We start from the raw sequence: 14,467 nt of genomic DNA, 5'->3' as shown, positions 1-14,467 counted from the left end.
TATATATTATCCAAATATCCATTAAGGCTTTACCAAAACCTAATAGCAAACCTAATTGAATTTAGTGCATACATGCAACTAGAAATGGGTTTAAGTAGCGAGCTGGGTGAGTCCGAAGGCCGTGAAAGTATCAATGTAAAGCCGTAACTGTTTAGCAGAATGAAAACTGCAGCTTGATGACGTTAAGTGAATTGCTTGAGGCTGCGCAATAAAATCAGCAGTTTACAAGACAGCCAGGAATCTTAGCTTTGAAAAAACTTGTTCTAGCTACTAGTCCACCATAGTATAGGAATATTTCTTCTAGGACCAACAGGTTGGTGTTAAATATAGCTCAACCATTACTAAAAATGTGTTGGAAGAGTGGCAAATATTGTGAACGAATTGTGAACAAATATGCTTTTTGTGCCTGTATTCTGAGGCGAAGCAATATTTTAGATTTCTTGCAATTTAGTGGCTTAGAAATATCCTTAAATGCTTTTGGAATTTTAACTCAGAAATCCACAGAAATAGATAGGTGGTCTCGTTTGCGTGCCCTGTATGGTATAGTATTGAGCCGTACACAGAATAATACCCTGCCAAATAGTGATCCAGTAGCCTAAACTGATCGCCGTAAAGCAGATGTGAATTTGTCAGGGGAAGAGACAAGCCAACAGCTTTTCCTCAAATACCAGTCATATGGTGTGTTTCCAGTGCTCAAGCTGGATTTGACATTTACTTTAAAAAGACAGAAAACAAACAAACCCCTTCCCCCCCCACTGATATAGCTACAGAATCAGTTTAGTCTTACTTAACCTGAAACATAGGTGCCCAGAAGGCAGATCTCATGGTTTAGAAAAATAAAAATAATTAAAAAATAGAAAAGCCTTGATATACTATTGGGAATATAGACAGCATTAAAAATGTAATGACTTCTCTCAGCTGTAGGAGTTGGCTTGAGGGTATAGTGATGTTTAATAAGCAAAATGAATTGCTGTAAATACTCAGCCCTAGCTGCTATAACTGGAATATCACATGGATATAGCATGTATTCTGAGAGATTTGAGGACAGTAGCTATGTCATTTCTGTGTGCATTTGTGAAATCAAGAATATTAAAGATCCAAAAACCTCTAGCACCTTTGCAGAAGATAATAGTCACAGAGGATGTTTCTGTGCTTCAGTTTGTTGAGATCACCCCCACACCAGCAGAAGGCAAGAAGAGCTGGCTCCAGTATTTCTTTGATTCCCCACGTATTTGTAGGGCATCTTCCGGAAGTGGTTTCCGTCCGCGAGGTAATCCTGTGTTGCTACGCTCCCTCCCCGTGGCAGCAGTTGCTGGCACTCAGTTCCTTCCTGAGAAGTTCTCACGCTTGGAGGGGAGAAACTTCATCTAGGTCAGTTTAGAGGTAAGAGATTGTTGTGAAAGGCTCAGGGCACCTTCTGGAGAAAGTACAGTGGTTTCCTTTAGCTCCTTTTTTCCTTCATGACTTCCTCCTTACACAGAGAACCTAAAGATGATGAATCTGTGGGTCCACATAAAAAATAACAATGTTAAAGCAGGAATTGTTCCCTTTTAAACTAGGCCATGATTATTATAAAATTTGCAGATTTTATGCTGTCTTCTGGGGTTTCAGGTTCCGTGTCAAAAAAATAGTAAGGAGGTAAAAAGCAGCATAGAAATAGTTCCTTCATGTTTCTGTGTGCCTTGGCACATAAATGCATTATTAATTCTGTTATTTATTTTGTACATCATACTCACTGCTCTGAGAAGGATGTGGTGATAGTTTATTTCCCAAAGAGTTTTTCAGTGTGAGTGGCAGATGTAGAGAAGACGAGACAAACTGGCAAGCTGTAACTGCAAGGTGTTTTGTTGTTAATTCTTTAACTAACTTTGAGCAACCTTTTCAGTATATCAGGTTTAATAGAAGATAGGTACAGAATTTATTCATGATTACAGTGCTAATGTAATCTAGTAAAATCCTATGCTGTATATTTGCTTGACTCTATTTAGAAATGTAAAAGCACCCACTCGAGTTATTCCCATTTCAAAAGGGATTTATTAACTTAAAGTGATATCTTGTCAAAGATAATAAGGTAGACGTAATAATGCCTAGATTTTCAGAAGTACTAAGCAAGTGAGATAGCTATTTGCTGATGTTTTTGGAATTATCTAACTGGCGTTCTTGGCTACTTCTGAAAATCTCAATATCTGTTTGTTATCTGCCTAGCACTCAGACAGGTCTGAGTAGAAGGCAGGCGTTCCTCCAACGGAAGCCTGGCAGAAGTTGCTCAGGCTCACCAGAGATGGGGAGAAAAATGAGCTCTTTACGAAGTAGAGGCTCTTCTTAGAACGGGTCTGGTCACAGCCCCGTTGATGGAAAGACATTGGCCTTAGAGCACTGACCGATCGCAACATTGAAGTGGTGAATGCAGGCTTAGTCACAGTATCTCCATGCCTCCTCCTCTGCTGACTGTGTTTTAAGAGAGTGACCTCTGTTGATTTTCTTTTTAAAGAAATGTCCCAGGTGCCTGCCTGCATAAAGCATTCACATCGGTAGTCCTGCAGTGAAAAGAGAAGGCTTCTCTTAGGCCTGAGGGCAATAGCTTTGCCTCAAGAGAGGCGTGAGATTTCAGAGACACTCAGCATCTCCTATTTTTCTTGTTCCTTTTTATTTTCTTATTCCTCCAAGCAATTGCAGGGTCAGTCTCACGACTTATAAAAGTTCCTTGCTTAGCTTGCTGGCTGCTTTGAATCCCACACAGAGGTGCCTGCCTCTGCCCACGTCATGTATATGAGCCTAGGCCTGGAATTCAGGGCTCTGAGATTCCTTCTGGGGACAAGAATCCCCAAAGTTAGTCATCTGGTACCAGACTGAGGGAAACGAAAGCCTTTACTGATATTCTGTCCCTAATTGCTTTTAAAAATAGCCTTTGGGATCCTGCATAACTTTGATTCTCTTGGAAACAAGTCACCTTAATTCATTCGTTACATTAGCTCTTTTATAAATATTTCAGCCGTTCTAGTAATTATCCTAGTAGCAAGAAGCTTTTGAGACGATTTCTTCTTTCTATTTTCATTTCATCCAGGCTGATACTATTTCATATAGTTGCATGCTGAGGGGACATGCTACTGGTTTTGGCTCTACTTTCTTAAAGCCCTAGCTGTATTGAAATTAATGAAAATATACATTATCTAGGGAGCTAAGATAAAATTTCAATGCAGCGTGCCTCTGTAGAACATTTAAGTCCTATTGACAACAGAATATGAACTTTCTACAGCACCTTTGGCAAGAGCTAGTTGAAACAGTCTTTGTAGAAATATTTCTTATTTTAGCAATGTAGTGAACTTAATCTCTGTAGAATTTTAATCATTTTAACTACATCAGGAAAGAATTTTTGTTTTTCATAATCAAGAACAAGATAAGTTGCCTACTGCTCACACATTTTACTGAAGATTTATTAAAAAGTTAGCTGAAATAATGTATATATTATACAAACAGTAATATGAGATGGAAAGCCATTTTTTATTTATTCTGGGGTAGTTTTCGAAACATTATGGATATATTTGTGGATAGTTGAAAAACAGGACTATCAAAGCTTGTGCTCAGAGTAGTATGGCCTTACACGTAGCCAGTAACATTACTGGAGAGAGGCAACATCCTTGGAAGTCTAGATATTGTATCAAATGCCTCAGTAGGGTCTTGTGTATGAAATAATTCAGGCATGTTAATATGCATTGATTCCTCTTATTGTACTAGCAGTAGTTGAATCAGTGCTGGTTTATACGAAAACCTGCTTGCTGGACTAGGTGAACATTTATCATAGCAGGATACAACCAGAAAAGTACAGTTTCATTATATTCGCTTCTAGTGATTGCATTTTTGTGAATTATTTGAACTCTCTTCCTTTTAACTCAGGTTGTATGAGATTTGAACTGGTAGTTTTACACATTAAGAAGTATTTGTGTCTATGTAAGAGACCATAGCAATGAAGAGAGATCATAAAGGACCTGGTAAATGCAGATCAAAGACAGCGACTCATTATCACTAGAAATAAAAATGAAAAGCAATACTGAAGTCATAAAGTCAAGACTGACCTAAAATTTGGGAATAACTTCTCCTCTCTTTCCACACATGCTGGAAGGAACTGAATTTATACTGTTACAGCGTTTCTCTTACCCGAGCGGAGCATAAAGTATCATCCTCCAAAAGCCAAGTGGTGCCTGGTTAATTGACAGCGTTAGGGCAGCCTCGTGTAAACAGAAGATGGAAGGTGAGAAGAAGCAAGCAAATAGAATGTTTCTGACTTTATCATTTTTCCTTGAGAACCTGGAGGCGAAACGCTCATAAAATGTTAAAAACAGCAGGAGGTCTAGTGTACACAAATACAGCATCATAAACAGATGTCATTTGCTTTAAAAGGGGCTCTTTCTGTTGAGTAGCTGCATCTCAAGTAATGTAGAAACCTGAACATAACAGCTGACAGCCTAACTCACTAAATCAGAGCGAGGTCATGCAGCAGGAATCCCATAATCGTGCCTTAGTTGCGTTTTGCTGTAGCTGGGACACGCATATGGCAGCGGTAACCAGTGAGCGATCTCTTAGGCCTGGGAACCTGGATTACAGTAGGTTCTGGAGCTGCTACTCATGCAAAACAAAGAGAAAAGGAGTAGTAGTGAGATATACTCATTTCAGAAGATACAATATAATCAGTGCCTTCAAGATAGTAATACCAAAATAATTTACCAGCTAGTTTTAGCGCTCAGTCCCAAATCAGAGAGCAAGCAATTCATTTTTCTATTAAGATACGTCTGTACTGTGAAGAATTGAAAAAGTTCCGTATTATAATAATGCTGAAATCAGGCCACTCTTCTGTCCTGAAAGAATAAAATTCTTTTTTATACTTACAGATGACTTCGGTGGTGCAGTGGAATTGTGCCCTTCCAGCGCATTGTAGTGCGCGATACGAGGCTGTGCAGTTGGCTCTAAGGAATGATGTGCAGAAGCTGGGCGTTACATCCGATTCCTCCCATTCCACAGAAAACTGCGGGAAGCATATGGTATGAAAATGATTGTCTTTACATTTTTTGGAAGCAACACATACTTTGTGCACTCAAAACTAGCACTCAGATGTTTGTTGTTAGCAAGGCATTAATTTCAGCATGTCTGTAGCCTGCAGCTTGCCCAGAGTGCAGCAGCAAATGGGCTCACTGATGTGAGTGACCAGAGCTGTATTATGTATGCCTGCAGGTCTTCATTTGGGCTGTCTACAAAGCACAAGTAATGTTCAGATTGGCAGCATTACTTTTCTTTAAGTCCTAAGGTTTATACCCTTTCTTAATTCAGGCCTTCCTTACACCATGTCTTTGCCTCTGCTCAGATGTTTTAATCATCTTGCCAATACACTTTAGGTTGTAAATCCAGCCTTTGTTAATGTGGCCCTTCGCTCTGCTCTTCTAAAGGAAAACCATGGAAGATTTTTAGATATTTTTTTTATTGTTGTTGTCGTCGAATCACTTCTTTTGCTACTTAGGTTCTGCCTTTTGACCCTTTTCCCCTTTTTCTTCTCTTGCCCTGTATTTTTCACACCTTCTAAGTGAAGTTATTTGTGTATCTTGAGATTTACAGCAGCATGACTTCCTTTGGAATTTTTGAATGGAGGAAATTTTACTTGTTCCTAAATCTTTTTTGGATGGGGAATTAAAATAAAAACTGTTCTATATATTTATCTTTTTTTGTCTATATATTGATCTTTTTGTAATGAAACAACTATATTACATCCTCATGTTTTTTGGTTCATTTTACAAGTAAGTATTTTGCTTTTCTAGGAGGATCTGGACTAGACCTCATTGAAAGTTCTATTTTAGAATAAACAAAACAAAAATGGCTTTTGCAGGAAATCTTTGCTTTCCTCAGAAAATGTTACTGGATTTTTGTTTTGATTTCTCAAAGAAATACATTTTTAAAAAACCTCTACAGTATTTACATCCTGACTTACGGTAATGCAAGGAAGGAGCTGTCCCTTCTCCTTATTTTGATAGTTACTGGACTCCCTCACCAAATCTCTATTTCCATGTCACAATTTCTTGTCATGTGCTGACTCCTCTCACCAAAAAGGTGATTTCTTGTGAAGTCATGGGAGATGTAGGAACAGACAGTATGCTTCGCTCTGAACGCTACTACGGAAGTATTTTGCAGGCTAAATAGTTGTTTTTAATGGTTTTTGCTTGTTTGTTTTTGCCAACTGTAAGAAGTGTCTGTGGGAAGAAAAATTGTAAAATTTATTGACACTTTATGCCATCCTTATATGCTTTTGTTTTTTCTTCTATCTCGATTGAACTTTCGAAACAAACTAACAAAATCATTACTGAGACATACCCTGAGGTTCTAACTCACCTTGTATTCAGTTAACGCTAGTGCTTAAGTCTCGATCAGTACTTCAAAATTGCCTCAGTAACAGCTTCCATATTTCACTCCTCATTATTTACCCTTTTCATAGCATATAGTATTGAAAGATTAACTCTACTCACCTGAATTCAGTGAAACAAGAGATGATCCCTTCATTTCTTAGGTATTTCCAGAAAAATGCTTTTCAAGTTTCTATGTTTAAGCATTTAATTGGGCTTGTGTGAAATGAAAGGAAACAAATATACAACAAATAGTCATCAGCTTATACTTTCTTTCTTAAGGCATGGAATTGCAAATAATTATTCCCATTATAGAGAAGTGGGTGGGTTGGTTTGTTTTTGTTTTTAAAAGGATCTGACCACTACAGCTGGTATAAAAAAAAAAAAAAAAAAAAAAAATCTTCCTTGTCTTGTGGGAACCTGGAATGCCGTGCATTCATTGTGATGATGCCGTTTTCTGTTTCTCTAACTATTGCTGGCACTTATAATTTATCGTTTTTTGAACGTCCAATTCTTTTTATGTTGGGATAATGGAAATTTACCTATGGACAGCAGTACAACTTTCTAAACTGATGAGCACATGTAAATTTGAGAAATTCATAAGAAATGTCCGTTTTTCGCTTTCGTTGAGCATTTTGGATCTACTCGCTACCATTAGATGGCAGCAGTGAGCAGCATCTCCCCACGAACCATTGTTAAAAGGAGAGAATGCAGATTTTACTGAAGGCTACAGTACAGTTAACTGACCTACCTTACGTGCACCTCGCAATTAGAAATATGTAGTAGGCATATTTAAGCTAATATTCAGAAGATTTGTTAACCAGTGTTATTTAAAATTATTTTCCATGTGGAAGTACAAGCTGTATGAATGTAAATTATGCAAGGAATGTAAGTACTACAGAGAACACTTTCAGCGTTAATATAAGTAGGTGCAACTGCATAGATTCAGTCTGTTTGCATTTGGCCCTCAGCATTTTCCTTATTTTCAACTCCTTGTCACAATTTAGGGATGCAATTTTTCTGCTCATTTCAGAGAAATTTTTTACTTTTGGAAACAATGCAGTTGAAATGTGACAAATTTTTATTACGTTCTTCAGTGCTTTGACACTTTTTGGTCTGAGTTTTCGTTCTTTTTATAGAAACTAGCTCTTTTCAATGCCTTTTTGCTCCTTTTTGGAAGTAAAAATAGAAGTAAATGGAGTGATAGGAAAAAAACCTGTAAAAGTTATTGAGAAGGATTGTAGTACTGAGAACAAAATTTCAATAAAACGGATTCTAATTTTCATTTTTCACAATGAAATGCTGGCTATTTTGGACCAGCTACTGTGTTACTGTGTTTTATCTTTTTTGTATTTTTAAGTGATACTTGCCACTATATATTTGAACGCATTTAACCTAATAAAGCGAGGTAAACAAGTACTTCGGTGTATGGAGATATATACAATACATGTGTACAACGTGCAGGGAGATGTACACACACCCACCCACACAAAAGTGTAGCTGTGTCATGTATATGGGGAGCTTGATAATGAGAGACTGAGTGTTTTGTCCCAAGTCACCCAAGCTGAATTTTGAAATAGTTTCAGACAAATGCCTGGCTGTTGCCACCAAACTTCTCCTGAGGTGGAAGAGAAGAGGAATTGCTCTTAGTTTGTTTTATTTTTTATTGCGCTCCATGAAAATGGTCTGAAAAAAAAATTGTGCGTACTATTTATTGTGTCAATTAGACTCTGGCCAGCAGTTGCATGCATTTTTTTCTTCCCTCCTGTTTTCACTGTTAATAAGAATCTATCTGATCCGTGATGTTACTAATGACTATTATGATGATATTTCTTCCCATAGTGCATCATCTTTTTTATTTTATGTGAGAGATTAGAAGCCGTACAGTTAAATGTAATGATGACCTAAATGACAGTATAACGTGTGTGTGAGAATGTAAGACGAAAGTAAGGAAAGGGTAAATGTCACAGGAAAAAAAAAAAGCTAACAGACAAAACTTTAAAAAGGCAGAAATAACAACGTCCTTTCTCTTATTCTCCACTTTTAGGTCTTAAATCTTCTTCCTTCTTCCTGTTTCATACTATTAGAGTTACATTACCTTTCTACTACTTCACGTACATGTTACCTCCACATACGTTAGTGCTATTTTATATCATTTCTATCATCCCAGAATTTACTTCCTGGAACATGTGTAAGATAGCAGGGAAGGGAAGAAGGGGTCAAAAGCCAATACCTTCTTAAGCTCAATAACTTCTGCAGTTGTTACTTTCTTGGAATCCCTCTATAAGTTTCACAGCATTTGAGATTTAGTGCCTCAAATTATTGTAGTTTTAAAAAAAAGAAAAGCAAAAATCAGAGTTCTTTATTAGACTTAGCAGCAGGTGACAGAGCCAGGACATGGGTAGGCTGGTGGGCTACAGGAGAGTTCTGCCTTGTGATTCCCTTGCAGTAGGGAAAGAGAGCGCTTTGGAAGTTTGAAGTTTTATTCCATTTGTTCCTTGAACACCTTCCAAATTGTTTTTAATCACTTCTGAAAGTGATTCTGTACAAGGCAGCTGCAAAATACTGGAACAACAGAAGGATGTTCTTTCCCCACAATCTTGTCTTATCCTCTGCAGAAAGAATATATTTGAAGGTTGTTTGGTCTCCCTTCCCAAAAGCATTTGATGAGGATCAGATTGGGATGACTTGCTGTTTTTGGTCAGAGAAATGATAGAATCCAGATAAATGATAGAACCCAAGTCCAGTGTTGCTGGCTAGTGTGAGGGTCTCTTGTGTCTGTGGGACATCACTGCTGTTGGTTGCATCCCACCACATAGGGGATGCGCTACATGGTGTTTCTGATTCACAGCTGCAGATAACATCCAGCATGTAATGTTTGGTGAAAGTCATAAAGGTACCATATTACATTTAGACATTGTGGGGAGCCTTACTGCATCACAAAGGACTTCCAGGTCAGTCCTCGTTGTTTTTAAATACTGTTTTTCCTTAAGGAGCACAGAAGACCCAAATGTAGCCTTACTTGTAGCTAGCATCCCACTGATTTGAGGTCAGGTTGACTAACCACAGGAAACAATCCTTCATGTTAATTTTTATTTTGTTATTGTATCCCACTGTGGAATACAAGGGTAGGTGTGGTTGGAAATGCACAAAGCTTACACAGGGAATTACTCAGGTAATTCCACTTTTAAATATATGTCCTAGTTTACGTTTCTGTTGGAATTCAATTACTCATTGGACAATATCTGATTTGTGTGGTCTTCATAATATGTTATCTGAAGGAGCTTCTCGTTAAGTTGGTAGGGCCCAGTTCAGTTCTTCAAACTTGGCAGGAAGAAAAGGAATCTGTTTGGTGTTACTATAGTGCAAATACAACATACTCTGACTTTTTTGTTAAGTTTTTGCTTTGTTTGTTTAGGGTGTTTTTGCCAATAGTACAAGAAACAAGCAATTTAGATTCATATTTCATGTTCATGTGTGCCAAAATAGTGTCCTCTCTCAAAATGAAATGAAAAAAAACCATATTTTCTGCCTCGTATCCCTCCCTACAAAAGTTTGTTGCAAAACCTCTGAGGTATTTTAGTTTCAAATGTTGTATTCCTCAAAGAGGAATTCATTGTTAGTTCTGTAACATTCAAAAGATATTTCCAAACCATTGATTCGGAGGATGGTGCATCATCTAATGTATAAAATAACCTTGAAGACTAGCATCAGGCTCTGATGGCACAGTTCTGTGACAGCTCTCTATGATACCATGCTGCATCTCTTGTGAATCTGTTTCCAGGCAGATGGTTTACCACAGTGTCCCAGTCCCAAAGTAGGCTTTCAAACCACTGAGGTGCAACTTGTTCGTACTAATCACTGTAAGAGGTTAAGAAAATGTAAATGGAAAACAATAAATTTGAGGTTGCCTTCCCCTCTGTGCGTATATCGTGAGCAGGGCTGGTAGTGTATTACCTCTTATTAAAAGAGCTAGAGACTTACATAGGGTCTAGTTTTAGTTGCAGGTAATTTTGCCAAACTTAAGTCAGTTAATTTTAAATTTGTCCTTTTAACTGCCTCAGGTTGACCCCTTTCCCCCCCGCCCCTTCCCCCCTTCTCCCCCTTCCACATTACAGTCTGTAATAGGTTGCAGATACAACCACTCTATTTTGTTAGTATGAGCTTGTTTTTGTCCAGGGATAAAGCAGGGAAGCATACCTGAAGAATGCTGGCAGCTACAGAGATTGCTAAGCTGCTTCAGTTCTTATTCTTTCATTAAGTGAAAATACACTTTTTTCCAGGGAATCAAAATAACATTATTGAGAAGGATTCCGCATACAACTATTTAATGTAGAATGGGCAATGGCTTCCAGGAATTAGAACAGATGTTTGCAAGTCAAAAATAACACTATGTTCTTCGCTCCACCAGTGAAAAGCTGTGGCCTTGATCTATCAAAATCGAATGGGCTTCACTTTATATCGCTGCAGCTCAGGTACTCTGTGAAGGTGGAAGATTCCCTTAAATTGTCAACCTAGATTTGCTTCACTTTAGGCACTTAGATCTGGGAACCTCTGTTCTGGAGTTTAGAAGCTGTTTCAGCCTAGTTCACTTTGCAGTCAGTAAGGAGTTGAATTGCCCTATGACCATTTCCATCCACTAAACATCTAAGGAGGCAAAAATAAGTGGCTTATGTAGGCATAGGGGGCTAAAGGCAGATAGACTGACTCCTGTATGTCTTGATGTGTGATGTGGATGGATAAAACATGAACCAAAATATTTGCATCACTAAGAGATGTTGGGAGGGTCTCTTTAGATTGGGAAAAGAGCTACTCATGACTGGAACTCTTAGTTGTTTCCAAAATAAAAGTAATAAATAATACTAGCTGATCCCTTGAAAGCAATTAATCCAGCTCCTGTCATCCTCAATTACTACTGAAGCGATAAGTTAAGTTCCACCATTTATATTGACCTGTTGCCAGTGAATGTATAATAAAGTATTGCCAGTGGTGACTATGTTAGTTTGTAAGATCTTTTGGTCAGGGGCTGTCGTTTCTGTACTTGCTGCTACAGCTGTTCAGTAGAAACATACTTTATGCGCTACCATAATATGACAGCCTTTAGCATTCAATCAACAACAAAAATATTTCTATCTGGTACCGGCTCTGGCATAATTCACTGCCATAGCTGGTTCAGTAAGTGCTTATTGCTCATTCGTGTTTCTGCTTAGTAATGGGTTGGGCAACCTACGCTTCGAACTCCTTGTCTGCATCTTCACGATCCTGGCATTTAAATGGCTAAATACTTAACTTTATTGTCTTTATCTATAAATTATCACTGAATTGGTAGCATGCTTCCAATTTTTTCCTAGGTGTCTTTCATTCTTCAACAGAATTCATTTTTCATTTGCCTATGAGAGCCCCAGCCATTGCATGGGTAGAGTCCAAGCCATTGCACTCCTGATTTCATGCCACAGGCCATTTTGTAAAGTAAGATTATAGCGACTGGCAGCCTTGAATCCACATTGATCAGCAAAATAAGTATAAAGTACAGAACTGGCAAGCTCAGAGTTGTTTCCAAATATTGTGCTACTTAGTAACTCAGGTGGTAGAAGAGGAAGTTTTGTTTGTTTCCTAAGGCGGCCTACAGACCGAGTGCATGATGTAAACCAACTGTGAGAACCAGCAGTACTAAATTCTGTAGCTTTGTCTAGTTGTTCAGTCTGTGTCATTGTGAATAGACTATTTCTGTTGAGGTGTGAGGGAAAAACAACTTTCAGGGTAGGATTTCTCTTGGTTTCCTGGGGAGTTGCGTGACTACACGCTGATTGAGGTTCTGAGGTCTAGCGCTTGTTTCCCAACAGGCTCCTTTTTAAATTTCAGCTTTGGAATGTAAAGCTTCTCTGTGATTTTTTTAAAAGCTCATCTACATTTGTAAAACAAGAAACTATGAGGTTTTTTGCTTTCAAATTAATAGTTTTCATTTTCTTCATTGTAATTCGCTCCATATAGGCTTATGCTCTTGTTGGAAAAGGGACGTTTGATAGAAGTGCCATGTTTGTTTCCAGACCATTGCACGGAAGGCTTTTGGTTTTGACTGAGGAAGGGGGAAGCAGACCGTTTCTACGCTGCTACAAAAGCCAGCAGTAGTGCTAGGTAAAAGCTGAACCTGACAGCTTAACGCTGAGCTCTGTACTAGGAAGTTCACCACTACTGGCACGCAAGTAAGCTACTTGAAAGCCAGCAAAGATATTTTGAGAGAGACGATCTGCAGTTTAGATGTACCCAGATCAACAGGATTAGAGGCTTTCTCCTTTGTCATATCAGAGGTGAAACACTGACAACAGAAGTGTCTGTGGACACTGTTGGATGGTGATACAGAAACTTTCTCAGAACTCCTGTTACATTTCATGATTCAAAGTGGCAGCAGTGAAAGCATAGACTAGACAAATTAGGACTTGAGACCTAAGTTCATTAAGCAGTTGCACTGGTGGTTATCACTTTCTTAGGAGACAATGTTACTAAACGCATTCATCTTACTAGTTAATATCTTTAAAAAGTAATTTTAAATGATGGAAATTACAGAGCTGAATGACCTGGAAATGCTCTGTGTACTGCCTCTTATCTTAGAAACACGATACTCAACCTGATTAAGACTCAGAAAGGAGAGAGATCCTTGTGAAACTAACTGGAAAATGTGTCTTCTGATTCCTTGTTGATATGCACTTGGCTATACCTTTCCCTCTCAGTGATGGTAGAACTAAAGTTTGAGGAAAAAGTATTTCTAGCAAGATTTTATGAATGTTGGCTGAATCATATGTTATATGAAGAGATGTTTTCTTGACTCAAGTATTCCCTTGGATTGAATGTATTTCTCAATTTTTTTTTTTTTAAGGATTGAGGACGGTAGTATAAGGGGGAAAGGGAGTATTGATTGTGTTCTGCAAGGAATGAGAAACTGATTTATTTTTTTTCATGAAATGAAGGTATCCCATCTTGTAGAGCTAATTATGTTTATTTTTGTTACTTAAGTTCTGAAATTTTAAAACTTACTAGGGAGAATGTCAGTTTATCAAATTCAATTATGCAACCTTCAGACATGCTAAAACCTTACACTTTTCTACTTCCCACATGCTTTCTATATTTAAACAGAGCCTTTTCTGCAGTAACTAGCCTTGACAGAGATAATTGGGAAAGCAGTTTGCTTTCTTCCTAGCCAACTATTCTATGTTTTTAACTTTCTAAACTAGATCCTCACCTCAAAATGGAACACCTCCATCATAAGAGTGATCACAAGGGTTTCCTGCACAAGAAATTGCTTAGCAGTTATTTGAGTGTACACTATGCCGTTCATTACAATCCCAGTGCCACACTGGTTTTAATGGTTCATTTTAAGACCTTCTAGGAAATAAAATAAACAATGAGGAAAGGTCTCAGAAGACCCTATTTTAATTCTTAAGGATTTTACAAAGCTATTTTATTCTTCAGGTTTCATAGCTGCTTTAGTCAACTTATCTCTCAGCATGACTTTCTTTTAGTAGTCTCTGTTCTTCGTTGTAAGTTGTGTGGTAGCTTTGTGTATCTTCAAGAGCAGACTATGTGAAGTAGATGGTATTGTGTGGAACGCAGTGGCATGACTAATTACAACACAGGGTGGCACATACTGGAAACGCTTGCACAAGTTTCAGGATTCACATCTTTTATGCTTTGTATTTCAAATGTGATTGTACTTTGTGAAAAGATTCACTCTAGGATGTCTGCATATTTTTGTTTCTCCATAATGAACATTTTTTCCAGCATAATATCAGTTATGGAAATATGTTTTAGTTTGTTTTCCTTTGTTTTGTTTTGTTACCAAAGAGAAAGTGTAATTAAAGTTTTATTCATATTTACATATATGTAGGGCCAGATTCTGGCACGCACAGTTTTACTTTTCCCTTCAGAAAGGGCCGTTGTTGTCAACAGGGCTGAAATATTGTACATGATACAATATGATCTATTTTTAAAAAATTACGTAGACCTTTGAGAAAAAGATGCTGCAGAATTTTGCGTGGCTTCCCGTTTATCTTCCCCCATATCTGAGATAAACCTTCATATTCAATTTG

General features: G+C 37.9%; 1 protein-coding gene across 1 annotated transcript in view; it reads left to right on the top strand.

The window, feature by feature from the left end:
• Window positions 1-14,467, top strand: part of LOC104144068 (N-deacetylase and N-sulfotransferase 3) — a 311,719-nt gene that overhangs the window by 61,793 nt on the left and 235,459 nt on the right. Inside the window, exon 3 of the mRNA XM_068941749.1 lies at window positions 4,887-5,036. The gene's annotated coding sequence lies outside the window, so the exon portion shown is untranslated. The remainder of the gene's footprint in view (window positions 1-4,886; window positions 5,037-14,467) is intronic.

This window comes from Struthio camelus, chromosome 4 (genome assembly GCF_040807025.1).
Source record: "Struthio camelus isolate bStrCam1 chromosome 4, bStrCam1.hap1, whole genome shotgun sequence".
Taxonomy (NCBI): domain Eukaryota; kingdom Metazoa; phylum Chordata; class Aves; order Struthioniformes; family Struthionidae; genus Struthio; species Struthio camelus.
This window is presented reverse-complemented; position numbering and strand designations above follow the sequence as displayed.